We start from the raw sequence: 10,593 nt of genomic DNA, 5'->3' as shown, positions 1-10,593 counted from the left end.
GAGAGTGACAGGCGCAGGAGACGCGCACGATCGCATGCGATGCGATGGCCAACATCACGCGAGTGACGGGCGTGGATTCGCCCCTGGTCATGGACTTGACCAGGGTATACGGCTAAGCCCTATGGTCGACTCCATACGAGTGTGATTGTGATTGTTATTTACGTGCTTACCGTGTTTTTACTTATTGCATGTGTTTTCTTTATGGAAATGTCGAATGTACCGTTCTCGTTGGGAACGGGATTTCCGGGTTCAACCCGGGCTACTCACTAAGCAGTTGTGCTTAGCCCTCGTGGTTTACATTTTTCAGATCACGAGGATTATGCCTAGCGCATCCAGCAGACGACGACCTGAGAGAGGCAGCATCATGTACGGGATTTACATTTTGGGTTACGAGACTTGTATTTCCCGCATTTTGTATGGTTAAATTATAACTATTCGGACATGTGTTATTTTGCGATACTGATCGCCTGTTGTATTTTCCGCTGCTTACTCTGGTTTATTTAAAATGTTTTCGGATTTCGTATTTTTGCTTCCGCATTATTATTATTTTATTACTATTTGTCCATGTGGCACAGCCCGTATACTGTACATGGGTTACGGGTGTCACAACTTTTGATATCAGAGCCACGTTCTTTCCTCGGGAAGGAATCGTGCTCATTACCCAACGGTTTTCTACGAAAAATGTTTTCAAACCATGTCCGAAGAAAATCCTTTTGTCCGAGGTCCGTACATTTATGATGCAGTATCGGTCATCAGTTACTAAACTATCTTAATGTGGTGCAGTGAAATGGCGCCACGATGTGCTAGGCTTGCAGCGAGGGCTGACGACATTCCCGATCAGGCTCCACCGTCTAACCCGGGAGATGAGAGCTGGGGGGCCGAGTTTCGGCAATTCAAGGAGACCGTGTGGCAGCACCTGGCTGCCCACGCACCACCATCCCCCGCACCACCACCACCCCCGGCGAGAGACCCGGAGCCGAGAGAGGAGGACTTTCACCCGCCGCCGATACCTGCTGCGATGGCGGGATACCTCCCCACCGTCAAGGAGCTGCGGGCAATGCATACCCCGCGGTTCGAGGGATCGGTGAGACCGAAAGCGGCGGAGGAGTGGCTCACCCAGATCGCTCAGGACTTGGAGTATCTGCAGTGCCCGTACCAGTACCGGGCTATGATTGCGAGCCATCACCTGTCGGGCCAGGCCCGACATTGGTGGGCGAAGGTGGTGCAGGAGGCACCGGCGGGACACCATTTCACCTGGGAGGAGTTCCGACAGGAGTTCGAGGCGAAGTACTTCCGGAGGCAGGACCATGAGTACCGCATGACCGAGTTCCTCATGTTGCAGCAGGGAGACATGACGGTCAGTGAGTATGAGGCGGAGTTCACCCGCCTACTGATGTACGGAGAGCATCTGGTACCCACCGAGGCGTCGAGGATCCAGAAGTTCATTGCTGGACTCCGACCTTACCTACGGAGGAAGATCGAGATCAGGAGTACCCGACGTTGAGTCGATACGTTTCCCAGCTGGAGAAGGTGGAGCGTGGAGAGCGGGAGAAGAAGGAAGGGAAGACTCGTGAGCGGAGCCCTTTCAGGAAATGCTTCGGCACGTGTTCATCGAGGAAGAACATCCGGGCCAGCGATCCGCGTGACAAGGACAAGGCGCCGGCTGTTCGTGCACCACCACCACTGGCGGCGAGGGGACCAGTGGTATGTTATCGTTGCGGTTATCGTTGCGACCAGCCCGGACACATTGCATCACGTTGTCCGATGAGGCCTACGGGACCACCGGCCGTGGCATCGAGACCACCGCGACCACCGGGCCAGGTGGACCGACCGCCCCGACCCCCAGCGAGGACTGGAGCTGCCCCGAGAGTTTACGCTCTCGGTGCTGAGCAGGAGATCCAGGAGGAAGAAGAGGAGGAGGCTCACCCTGCTGGAGCCGAGGCAGACGCGATCGCAGGTACTCTATACATCTATGGGGTTGCATGTTACACACTATTCGATACCGGGGCGACCCATAGTTTCATGAGTGTGGAGGTAGCAGTGAGACTAGAGACAGGGGAGATCGAACCGAGAAGCGATTTCACCGTGCGTATACCCTCGGGAGAGACATTAGCAGTGCACGGGATCCTGCGAGGGGTGCCCCTCGAGGTTTGCGGTCGCCTATTAGCCGCAGATTTTATTGTGGTACCCATCGGGGGATTCGATATTATATTGGGTATGGATTGACTGATGAGATATCAGGCCTACATTGATTGTCTCAAGAGGACGATCTGGTTTGCGGACGATTACGGAGGGTTCGAGTTCAGGGGTAGAGGAGCGCCAGCAGCGGACCCGATCATCTCGGCACTGAAAGCCGAGAAGATGATCAGGAAGGGCAACGAGGCTTTCCTAGTAGTTATTACGGTTACACAGGAGTCAGAGAGGAGACTGGAGGATATGCCGGTTGCCCGGGAATTCCCAGATGGAATTCCCAGACGTCTTTCCCGATGACCTTCCGGGATTACCACCGGGTCGAGAGGTTGACTTCGGCATAGACGTGTTGCCGGGTACTGAGCCTATTTCCAAGGCTCCGTACCGGATGGCACCTACGGAGATGGCCGAGCTGAAGAAACAGCTGAATGAGTTGGTGGAGCAGGGTTTCATCCGCCCTAGCGTTTCACCGTGGGGAGCACCAGTACTCTTCGTGAAGAAGAAGGACGGGAGTATGCGTTTGTGCATTGATTACCGGGGGCTAAACTAGGTAACCATCAAGAATCGGTACCCGTTACCGAGGATTGATGAGTTACTGGACCAGCTACAGGGAGCCCAGTGGTTCTCGAATGTAGATTTGCGATCCGAATATCATCAGATTCAGGTCAAAGAGGATGACGTGCAGAACGTTCCGGACGAGATATGGACACTTCGAGTTCGTGGTTATGCCTTTCGGGCTCACGAACGCGTCTGCGGTTTTCATGCAGCTTATGAACCGCGTGTTCATGGACTATCTAGATGAGTTTGTCATCATCTTCATCGATGACCTTCTCATCTACTCACCGGATCTGCAGACGCATGAGGAGCATCTGCGGAAGATATTGTGGAGGCTGAGAGAGAACCGTCTGTATGCTAAGTTCAGCAAGTGCAGCTTTTGGCTACAGGAGATTGGGTTCCTGAGACATGTGATATCAGCCCAGGGTATTCAGGTCGATCCAGCCAAGATCGAGGCCGTCATGGAGTGGCAGTCTCCGACTTCTGTGACGGAAGTCAGGAGTTTTCTGGGACTAGCTGGCTATTATCGGCGATTCGTTGAGGGGTTCGCCAAGATAGCTCGGCCTTTGACGAAGCTGACGGGGAAGAACGTCAGGTTTGACTGGACGACTGAGTGCGAGGAGAGCTTCAAAGAGTTGAAGCAGAGGTTGACATCAGCACCGATCCTAGCACTGCCACGACCAGGTATGCTCTATGAGGTATACACTGATGCGTCCAAACACGGACTCGGTTGCGTGTTGATGCAGGAGGGACATGTAATCGCTTACGCGTCGAGGCAGCTGAAGAAGCATGAGGAGAACTACCCGACTCATGACATGGAGTTAGCAGCAGTAGTTCACGCGCTGAAGATTTGGAGATCATATCTGCACGGGGAGAAGGTTAAGCTCAACACAGACCATAAGAGCTTGACCTACGTGATATCTCAGAAGGATATGAATCTGAGACATACGCGTCGGAAATGGAGCAAGAGTTGCTGGACGCTCTTAGTAGGAAGAAGATCTTGGCGGCCATACGCGTTGTCACCTCATCTCGCAGCAACGCCGCTGAGTTGACTGCGATGTTGGGACATCTCTCGCTGACACCCGAGGAGTCGACACCGACTCTGATAAAGCGCGTGGTTATGGGACAGCGCGACGATCCTTTACTCGCCTGGTACATGGATCATATCAGGGAATATAGCCTCAAGGGTTATCGTATCGATGAGCAGGGAGCGCTACGGCTGTGGAACCAACTATGTGTGCCTGACGACGCAGAGCTGAGACAGGAGATTCTATCTGAGGCACACCAGTCGAGATTGGCGATACATCCAGGGGCGAGCAAGATGTATCAGGGTCTATGCCAGTGGTATACTTGGCCGAGGGTCAAGAGAGATGTAGCGGATTACGTAGCGAGGTGCCTCACTTGTCAGCAAGTAAAGGCAGAGCGACAGATGCCGGGAGGCAAGCTACAGCCGTTGGAGATTCCAGAGTAGAAGTGGGATTCGATTGCCATGGATTTCGTGGTCGGGTTACCACTCACGCCGAGCAAGAAGAACGCCATTTGGGTAGTCGTGGATCGACTAACCAAGTCCGCCCATTTCATTCCTATCTGTCATGAGTATCCGATCGGGCGGTTGGCGCAGATTTACATTGATGAGATCTACGTCTTCATGGAGTTCCGAACGAGATTATATCGGATAGAGACGCCCGATTTACATCCCGTTTGTGGAAGGCGATTCAGGAGGCACTGGGAACGAAGCTCAAGATGAGTACGGCATATCATCCTCAGACAGACGGTCAGTCGGAGCGGACTATACAGACTTTGGAGGACATGCTCAGAGCTTGTATCCTGGAGTGGGGAGCTCCGTGGGACCAGTACATGACGTTGTGCGAGTTTGCATACAACAACAGTCATCACACGAGTATCGGAGTATCTCCATACGAGGCCTTGTACGGGCGACCGTGCAAGACACCATTACGCTGGACGGAGATTGGCGAGCGCTGAGAGTTCGGGCCGGAGATCGTGGAGGAGACCACCGAGGTGATACGGAGGATTCACGCCCATCTGAAGACGGCGCAGGATCGACAGAAGTCGTATGCCGATCAGCGGAGACGAGACTTCGCGCTTGAGGTCGGAGATTATGCCTTTCTCCGAGTACAGGCGATGCGGGGTCATGCGAGGTTCGGGCAGAGCGGGAAGCGGAAGCCGCGATACATCGGACCTTACCCCGTGATCGCGAGAGTGGGAGCTGTTGCATACCGTCTTGGATTGCCGCCGGAGTTGGGCAACGTCCATGACGTGTTCCACGTGTCGATGCTGCGGAGGTACGTAGCGGACCCTTCTCACGTGCTACAGCCACAGGCTACGCGTTTCCGCGACGAGCCGCTCCAGATCGTGGACCGGAAGATCAAGAAGCTGCGGACGAAGGAGGTGCCACTCGTGAAGGTCTTGTGGCGAAGCCAAGGGGTCTCTGACATGACCTGGGAACCCGAGGCAGAGATGCGTAGTAGTTATCCGCACCTTTTTCCTAGAGCGTTGTACGAACTCCTTTTATATGACGTTCGTTGTATCAGACTTATGCTTCGGACGACGTGGCAATATGGATTGTGTTTTGGTGATAATATCGAGTATGAGAAAGTATTGTTGATATTATGCGATTCTGAATTCGAGGACGAATTCTTTTTAAGGGGGGAGGATTTGTAATACCCCAAAACCCGATTTGAATATTTAATTATTAAAATGAATAATTAAATAGAGATATCACGAAATCACCAAAAGTGACGGTACAATATCGGGGAGAGGCACGAGGATCGTCACGTGCGGAAAGGATCGAGAAAGAATGAAGAAAAGGAAAAAGAAAAAAAAAGAAGAAAAGAAAAAAAAAACAGGGATGGTCCGCCGGACCAGGAATGGTCCGCGGCGGACCAACCGCTCAGTCGGAGTGGATACTGGACAACGCGGACTAGGAGAAGTTTCGAAAAAAAAAATAAGATACCCGAGTGGAAGTGAGATTCGATCGCCATGGACTTCGTGGTCGGATTACCGCTCACGCCCAGCAAGAAAAACGCCATTTGGGTAGTCGTGGACCGACTAACCAAATCCGCTTATTACATCCTTATCCGGCAGGAGTATCCGATTGAGCGGTTGGCGCAGATTTACGTCGATGAGATCGTGCGTCTACATGGGGTCCCGAACGAGATCATCTCAGATTGAGACGCCCGATTCACATCACGCCTGTGGAAGGCGATACAGGAGGCTCTGGGGACGAAGCTCAAGATGAGTACGGCATGCCATCCTCAGACAGACGGTCAGTCGGAACGGACTATACAGACTCTGGAGGACATGCTCCGAACTTGTATTATGGAGTGGGGAGCTCCGTGGGACCGGTACTTGATGTTGTGCGAGTTCGCGTACAACAACAGCCACCACACGAGCATCGGAGTGTTTCCATACGAGGCCTTGTACGGAAGACCGTGCAAGACACCGTTGTGCTAGACCGAGATCAGGGAGTGTCGCGAGTTTGGGCTGGAGATTGTAGAGGAGACCACGGAGGTGATACGGAGGATTCGCGCCCATCTGAAGATGGCACAGGACTGACAGAAGTCGTACGCCGATCAACGACGCCGAGACTTCGAGCTTGAGATCGGGGATTACGCCTTTCTCCGAGTACAGGCAATGCGAGGTCATGCGAGGTTCGGGTAGAGCGGAAAGCTAAAGCCGCGCTACATCGGACCTTATCCCGTAATCGCGAGAGTGGGAGCTATTGCATACCGTCTTGGATTGCCGCCAGAGCTGGACAACATCCATGACGTGTTCCACATGTCGATGCTGCGGAGGTACGTAGCGGATCCTTCTCACGTGCTACAGCCCCAAGAGTTGGAGTTTACGGAGGCGACGCGTTTCGGCGATGAGCCGCTGCAGATCGTGGACCGGAAGATCAAGAAGCTGCGGACGAAGGAGGTACCACTCGTGAAGTCTTGTGGCGAAGCCAAGGGGTCTCTGACATGACCTGGGAACCCGAGGTAGAGATGCGTAGTAGTTATCGGCATCTATTTACTTGAGCGTTGTACGAACTCCTTTATATATGACGTTCGGTTTGTATCAGACTTGTGTTTCAGATGACGTGACGATATGGATTGTGTTTTGGTGATGATATTGAGTACGAGAAAGTATTGATGATATTATGCGATTCCGAATTCGATGACGAATTCTTTTTAAGGGGGGAGGATTTGTAATACCCCGAAACCCGATTCGAATATTTAATTATTTAGAAATAAATAATTAAATAGAGATATCACGAAATCACCAAAAATGAATAGTACAATGCCGGGGAGAGGCACGACACGAGGATCGTCACGTGCGGAAAGAATTAAAAAAAAGAAAAAAAAAACAGGGTTGGTCCGCCGGACCAGAACTTGGTCCGGGGCAGACCAACCTACTCAGTCAGAGTGGGAACAGACGCGCGGACTGGGAGAAAAATTCAAAAAAAAAAAAATAAGTAACCCCGGTCCGGCGGACCGGGAATGACAGATTTCGCAACTTGTCAACTTGGAATCTTGGCACGCGGATTTCGCCGGATTCCAAGGCCTACTTATCGTCCTGCCGCCTTCCACGCCTCGAGGATGTTGCAGGCTCGCCTATGGGCCTGGGCTTGAGCCCGGAAACTCCCTATCTTGCAGCAAAAACCTCTCCCAACCCTCTGCCTTAGCCATTTTCGAGCTGAAACAGGGGAGAGAGGAAAGAGAGAGAAAGGGAGAGAGAGGAGGCGAACCAGTGCAAGGGGAGCTCGGGGAAACAAAAGGGGGCATTCTAGACGTGCCCTGAAGGTGCTCACGGTGTGAGGAGGAGCAGAGGACGCGCACAAGCTCGGACAAACTCACCAAAACTCAAGAACAAGGTGAGTGGCTTGAGTTGCTTCTGTGTACTCTCATTTCCATCCTGTGACTATAATATCGCAATGGTTTGTTGCTAGGCTTTGAAAGAGGACATTTCAATGAGGATTTAGAAACAAACGGTACTCAATTTGGTTGAGAAACGAAGGAGATATGAGTGAATGAAAACTGAGAAAAAAACAAATTGTAGAATCGCGAAATTTATGAGGTACAGGGGTTACGAATCAATTTTCATCCTGTATACGTGAGATTTCAATAATCTACTCTTGGATATAAAACAGGACATCCCAATGAACATTTAGAAACAAACGATGCGTGATTTGGTTAAGAAACGAGTGAGTTATGAGCAATCGAAGTCGGACCAAAAATCTGAAAACGTGAACGGAAGAACTGCCCAGTTCCGGTCTGCCAGACCAGGAACTGGTCAACTCCGGACCAATACGGGAAATGTGTTTAGTCTGCCAGACTGAGGAGAAGAAGCTGAGGAAGCTTGGTTCGGCGGACCAAGCCTGTTTTGGACCAAAAATGGTCCGGTTTACCAAGGAAGAGTGAGTCGGACCAAGAGAGAAAGAGAAGGCTAGTCTGGGGCTGACCAAATCTGGTCCGCCGAACCAGACCTGGCATAACAAACCGACGGACCAAGGAAGCTGAGCGGACCAGAAGAAAAGGGACTCTGGTCCGGGGCTGACCAGACTTTGGTCAGCCGGACCAGGCTCGGAGAAAAGAGAAAAATTTCCGTTTCGACCGGGAAAAATGAAACGACCAACAGGGTGTTGGTTGTAATGCTCTAGGATAATCCGTAATATGACATTTTGACTTTGTATTGATTCATTGATTTATGAATGCATTACATTCCCGTTATATGATTGGCATGTTTGTTATATTTCGGCATCCTTGAATCATTAGCGAATGATTCTAAACTCCCTAGTCAGTCAACATTGTGGGAACAATGTTGAATTAAGGCTAGCATGAGGAGTGATCGATGCATTGGATGCATATCACAATCATGGGTAGTCGTTGTGAACGAGTGACTGGATGACCCGCATGAGATTGTCACATGGACAGAGTCATGACTTGAATCTCATACAGCGGTTCGTTTATGGATCCTCATACCTGAGATGTCTAGAGTATCTGATATGAGGAGTGACGTGTCTTGACTGCGTCAAACGTCGTCTTTAACCGGATGATTATAACGGCGTTGATCAGATACGTTCACGAATCATATGGAGATAGTAGACATGCAATATGGGATTTGTCACCTCCTTAACAGGAGAGATATCGCTGGGCCCTCTCGTGGAAGTCGGACTATGAAAACGCGTGGCCACGCTATAGATGAAGTTGCATCTATTTTATTAGTCGATTTGCCAAGACGAGAAAGCAGTTGAACTTGAAGGGTGGCTCAAACCATGCCCTTGTTCAACTTATGATATCGTGAGACAAAGGATCAGAATTCGAGCTGTTAATGCCTTGGTTAGATCAGCTCTAACTCAATTCTAAATGGGTGGTCATGGCGTCTTGCTAGAGGCTAACCATGACTTGTGGTTCGGGAAAGGTTCCTAAAGTCACTACCACTTAGAATGGGCCTACAGGGTCACACACCAATAGGGATGGACTTATACGTGAAGAATACGAAGAATGGAAACGAGATTTGACCGAAACGAGCATGAAAAGGAGTTTTCAGTGTGTTGGTCCGGAGCTGACCAAGTTTGGTCAGCCCCAGACCAAGTTTGGTCAGTCCAGGAGGTCCGGAAGCTCGGTCCGCGGTCATCTATCCAGACCTGGTCCGACTGACCAAGAGTTGGTAAGCCGCTGACCAGATTCTGGGACAGGCGGACCGAGAGAAGGCGCGTCGGACTGAGCAGGCGAAGGAAACTTGGTCCGGAGCTGACCAAAACTTGGTCAGCCGGACCAAGCCTTCAAGTCTGGCGGACCGCGTGCTTCGGACTAAGCTTGGTCCGCCGGACCAAGCTCCTGGTCCGGCGGACCGGGATCCGGAATATTTCCAAAATTCGAATTTTAGGGTTTTCTAATCTTATTTAAGTTTAGGGTTTCGTCTAAACTTAAAGAGAGCCGACCTAAAAACTCAGAAAAACACCCTAGAACCCTAGAGAAGCTGTTCTCTTGGATTTCTATTGTCCCGGGATTGGATCTCGTCTCTTGAGTTACCCTTTTCTTCACATCCTAGCAGATTCGTTCCAAAAAAACTGAGCTTGGTCCGGGGCTGACCAAACTTGGTCAGCTCCGGACCAACTCGGTCCGTCCCTTTTCAGCTCCGAGCTGACCAGAAATCAGACTCAGTTCGAAAACTGAGCTTGGTCCGGGGCTGACTAAACTTGGTCAGCTCCGGACCAAATCGGTCCGTTTCCCTGGTCCGGCTGACCTGGAATCGAAGCGCAGATTTCTGGTTTTGGTCCGGGGCTGACCAACTTGGTCAGCTCCGGACCAACTCATGCTTTTCCCTGGTCAGTCCGCCGGTCCGTCTCGGACCCGTGTTGTTCTCGCCTGGTCCGCCGGACCAACTCTTGGTCCGGGGCTGACCCGCGAGAATCAACTCTTGGTCCGGCTTACCGCGGATAAATCAGATTCGGAACAGATTTTTCGGGCTTCGAAAATTAGGGTTTTATCCCAGTTTCGACGCACCGTTAACCCGTCCTCGACTCCAGCGTCGAAACTGGGATAAAACCCTAATTTTCGAAGCCCGAAAAATCTGTTCCGAATCTGATTTATCCGCGGTAAGCCGGACCAAGAGTTGGTCAGCCGGACCAGAAGACAGATCAGATTCCGGACCGCGTGTTTGGTCAGGAGGACCAAAATTCTCGCTGGTCAGCCCCGGACCAAGAGTTGGTCCGGCGGACCAGGCGAGAACAACACGGGTCCGAGACGGACCGGCGGACTGACCAGGGAAAAGCATGAGTTGGTCCGGAGCTGACCAAGTTGGTCAGCCCCGGACCAAAACCAGAAATCTGCGCTTCGATTC

This window comes from Tarenaya hassleriana, unplaced genomic scaffold (assembly GCF_000463585.1).
Source record: "Tarenaya hassleriana unplaced genomic scaffold, ASM46358v1 Cleome220, whole genome shotgun sequence".
Lineage (NCBI taxonomy): Eukaryota > Viridiplantae > Streptophyta > Magnoliopsida > Brassicales > Cleomaceae > Tarenaya > Tarenaya hassleriana.
The sequence above is the reverse complement of the archived record's forward strand: the minus strand, read 5'-3'. Positions refer to the sequence as shown.